Below are 4,656 nucleotides of genomic sequence, written 5' to 3' on the forward strand. Positions count from 1 at the left end.
CTGAGGGGTTGAGGGCGGCCGCTCTGAGACCCCGGGATGCGTGCGGCGAGGAAGAGGCACTTCCTGCCTGGGCCCCCCACCCTTGGCCGATCCCCGAGTGCCTCGAAGCCGCCCGACCCGAACGGGCGCCTCAGTCCCCACCGGCCTCTAGCCCAGCCCCTCCCGCGGGACTCACCCTGAGCGGCGGTGAGATCCGCGACTGCCACTGGCTCCTCGCTCTTCAGCTGGTCTAAAGCCCCTCGGCCGCCCGAGTCTCCAGGTTTAGTCAGGCCCTGGCCTTGGCCCCGCCTCTCCCTGGTTGGGCCTCAACGTCAGTCACCCGGCGTGCTCCGCCCCTCCCGCTGTCAACTCTCCCGGTTGGCCCAGAACACCCTTCGTTTCTAGGCCCCGCCCCTCTCCTCGGCTCCCTGCGTTTTCCGCGGGGCCCCGCCCCTTCTCTGGCTCACCCTCCCCCACTCCTGCACCCCTCCGCTTCGCGGCCCACCCCTCCCAGAAGCCGCAGACCCAGGGCAGGCTCGCGACAACTCGCCCCGCCCCTGACCCAGCACCCCGGACTCGTACAGCCAATCAAAGAGGCTAACTCTGCCCCCTCTCTCGAGGCGGCCAATGCCGTGAGTCCGGGGACCACATCCCCCTTTCAGCTGAGAGCACACAACACAGCATCCACGTGAGTCAGCTTCTTAAAGGAGAAGGCTCAGCCTTTCTGATTGCGGCAGCTGGGAGACATCGCGCGTCATTAGCGTCACCAGGTGGCGGCTGAGGCCGAGCTTCCGGATACCTAGTGAGGCCCAGGGATGACAAATGAAAACAATAAGCTGTTTCCTAGACAAACAGCTGCCTAGGTAACTAAAGTGCACCGTGTAATTCGTTTCTTGGAGGCCGTTTCCCCTGACCACGCTTGGTAGAGCGCTGCCTTTTGCTTTCAAACCCCTAGCCCTCGAGTCTGAGCACATAGGCCCTACTAAAAAACATCTGTGGATAAAGGATTTTTCAACTGCGCTGGACTTTATTTACAACTCGTTTGAATTTTTTTTTTCTGGATAGTGGAAATGATTATCAAAAAGATGAAGAAATTCAGTGTTTTATATGGCGAATTTCTGCCTCAGAGAGTGAGATTTGTTTATTGTAAAGGGCAGCTGTTCCTTAACCCTCATCAGTGCTTAAGATGGAAGGTTTTGTTTCTCATTCCATTAGTGTTGCTCAGGTAATTACATCTCTGTTAGCTGACTTTCGGGATAAAACCAAAATATTTGATGACGCATACCTCTCAGATAAAAAATGTAGGTTAACATTTGGGGCTAGTTTGCAAGAAGTTTAAAGTCATTCTTGGTGAAAGAGAAGTTCCGAAGCAAATTCTAGCACTTGACTCCCGCTCATGCCCAAATCCACAAGTATCTTCATTTAGTTCGTCTGAAGTTAACCTGAGCATCAAAGGCAAAAGGACTAGTTATCTTTTGACAAGTGAGTTTTCCAGGAGATAAGGAAGTTTTTTTGTTTTGTTTTTGTTTGTTTCAGACGGAGTCTCACTCCGTCACCCAGGCTCGAGTGCAGTGGCGTGATCTTGGCTCACTGCAACCTCGGCCGCCAAGGTTTAAGCAGTCTCCTGCCTCAGCCTCCTGAGTAGCTGGAATTACAGGCGCACACCACCATGCCTGGCTAATTTTTGTATTTTTAGTAGAGACGGGGTTTCACCATATTGGCCAGGTTGGTCTGGAACCCTGACCTCGTGATCCGCCCGCTGTGGCCTTCCAGAGTGCTGGGATTAAGGCGTGAGCCACCATACCCGGCCAGAAGTTTTAAACATACAGTATTTTAGTTTCTTTTCCTTTATATTTCTTTATTTTCAATTAATATTAATTATTTAATATAAAAGTTGCACGTTTATTGTAGGAAGGTCATACTGCCTCATTTGATAAGAGACTTCTGTCCTCTAAAAGCTTCATATGTATCCTTCTATTCTTCCCAAACTGAATGTATTATACATAGAAGCATATTGTACTTCTTGTTTTTAACCTGCTTTTGTTTTTCACTTAACAACGTGCTATATAGCCATCCTTTCATGTCAGATGTGTCTTTTATCTATAAATTTACCTTTCTCTCCATAGTTTTCCATAGTATGACTTCACCATCTTTTTTTTTTTTTTTTTTTTTTTTTTTTTCAGACGGAGTCTTGCTCTGTCGCCCAGGCTGGAGTGCAGTGGAATGAACTCAGCTCACTGCAACCTCCACTTCCCAGGTTCAAGGAATTCTCCTGCCTCCCGAGTAGCTGGGACTACAGGCGCCCACCACCATGCCCGGCTAATTTTTGTATTTTTAGTAGAGATGGGGTTTCACCATGTTGACCAGGCTGTTCTCAAACTCCTGACCTCAGGTGATCCGCCTGCACTGGCCTCCCAAAGTGCTGGGATTACAGGTGTGAGCCAATGCACCCGGCTTTCACCATCTTTTATAAACATTTTTCTGCTGATAGACATGTGGGTTGCCTTCAGTTAAAAATCATGATGTAATTGACAACTGTGTACATGGATAAAATATTCAAGTATTTCTGAATATAATCACTTGGAAAGAGAGCACAATGCTTAAACCCGCAGAAATGAACACTTTAGATATCAGGTAAAACAGTGGGGACAATGTTTATTGATTTAAAAATACATATAAAATTTTTCCTGTTGTAAGTGCCTTAAAATTATAACTTTTAATTTTCATAACAACTCTATGAGATAAGTACTGTTATCCCCATTTATAGATGACTAAACTGAGGTACAGTGATTAACTAACTTGTCCAAGGTCACCCAGTAGACTTACCGACTACAGTATTTGTAAACTTGAAAAATAACAATGAAAATCGTATTTTAGAAAGATAAATCTAGATGATGATGATGTGCAGAGGTAAGGAAGGCAGACAGAATGGAGCTAAGGTGTGCAGGTTTAACTTTAGCAGGAAGGGCTACGCAGGACTGACTTTATACTTGGGCTAAGGACAGAATTTTCAAAATCAGAGGTTTTATCCTAGGTGACTGACAGGGTGATGGTTTCCCATTGCCAGATATAGGGTGGTTGAGAAGGTTGATTTGGGGTGAAAGGCTGGGTCTGAGCTGATAGTGGGACACTCATTAGAAATAAAGAGTATACAATTAAAGGTGATTTGAGAAATACGTAAGAGAAACGAAAAAGAAAGGGTGAGAGGTTTGAAGAAAATCTTGTTGGGCTTTTGGTTAGAATTGTGTTTTACCAGTAAAGTAACTGGAATAAATTGATACTTTATTGAAACTTTATAATACTAAGACTTTCCCACCAAGAGCATGGTGCATTTTTTTTCCATTTATTCAAATGTTCATTTATGTCTTTCAGTAAAATTTTATGGTGTAGCTGCCTTCCTCTAGGTTTTTTATATAACATTTTAGGATTGTATTTAGGTATTGTATATTTTCTGGGAATGTTATGGGCTAAACTGTGTTTCTCCCACTGAAATTCATGCATTGAAATCCTAATCCCCAGTACCTCAAAATGTGACTGTATTTGGAGGTAGGAACTTTAAAAGGTGATTAAATTAAAATGAGGTCATTAGGGTGGGCCCTAATCCAGTCTGACTGGTGTCTTTATGAGAAGAGGAGATTAGGCCACATGGAGAAACCAGGGATGCCTGCACACAGAGAAAAGGCCTTCTGAAATGCATTGAGAAGATACCATCTGCAATGCAAGGAAAAGGGCCTCAGAAGAAGCCAAACTTGCCAACACTTTGATCTTAGACTTCTAGCCTCCAGAATTGTGAAAAAACACATTTCTGTTTAAGCCACCCACTCCGTGGTGTTCTGTGGTGAAAGCCCTAGCAAACTAATGCAGGTGGCTACTGTGAATGGGAACTTCCCATATTATATATTACATCTCTAACCAGTTATTTGTTTTGTAGGAAACATGATGATTTTGTAGTTTATTTTCCTGGATTTTCTGGATGGAAAAATGTTTTTGTCTGTAAATGATCACAGTTTTGCTGCCTACTTTCTAGTCATTTTGTCTTTTGTTTCTTTTTTTTTTTTTTGAGACAAGAGTCTTGCCCTGTTGCCCAGGCTGGAGTGCAGTGGCACGATCTCAGCACACTGCAACCTCCACCTCCTGGGTTCAAGCGATTCTCCTGCCTCAGCCTCCTGAGTAGCTGGGACTACAGGCACATGCCACCATGCCCGGCTAATTTTTGTAGTTTTAGTAGAGACGGGGTTTCACCATGTTGGCCAGGAGGATCTCGATCTCCTGACCTCATGATCCACTCGCCTCAGCCTCACAAAATGCTAGGATTACAGGCATGAGCCACCGCACCCGGCCTTTTATTTCTTTTTAAATTCTTGCTCGTGTATCTTTGAGTATATCTGTGAATATTTCTGTCAGACAAATTCATAAAAGTTATTACTAGTTTGTAATGTTCCTTTTTTTAAAGAATGGGCATGCAATTTTATTAAATATTTTTTAGTGTCCATTGAGATGACCATGTTTTTTTTCCCTTTATTCTATTTCTTTATGTATATTACATTAGCCCATCTCCAACATTAAACTAGCTTTGTGTTTCTGGGATTAAAAACTCCTTTGTCATTTAACGTGTGCTATTACTGACATTCTTTGAATAAAATCAAAAACAGGAGTATACCAATGTACACCAACATA

The 4,656-nt window shown here is 44.1% G+C and overlaps 1 protein-coding gene across 7 annotated transcripts in view; it reads right to left on the bottom strand.

Annotated features, from left to right (window-relative positions):
• The window catches only part of YPEL5 (yippee-like 5 (Drosophila)), a 13,716-nt gene extending 13,042 nt beyond the window's left edge, over nucleotides 1–674 (bottom strand). For 4 of the 7 annotated variants that reach the window (XM_011972561.1, XM_011972562.1, XM_011972558.1 and 1 more), the window contains exon 1: nucleotides 176–674. The gene's annotated coding sequence lies outside the window, so the exon portion shown is untranslated. The remainder of the gene's footprint in view (nucleotides 1–175) is intronic. The other 3 variants (XM_011972560.1, XM_011972557.1, XM_011972565.1) reach the window with 3 other exon arrangements.
• Nucleotides 675–4,656: the final 3,982 nt, after the last annotated feature.

The sequence above is a fragment of the Mandrillus leucophaeus genome, unplaced genomic scaffold (assembly GCF_000951045.1).
Source record: "Mandrillus leucophaeus isolate KB7577 unplaced genomic scaffold, Mleu.le_1.0 Scaffold13, whole genome shotgun sequence".
NCBI classification, from domain to species: domain Eukaryota; kingdom Metazoa; phylum Chordata; class Mammalia; order Primates; family Cercopithecidae; genus Mandrillus; species Mandrillus leucophaeus.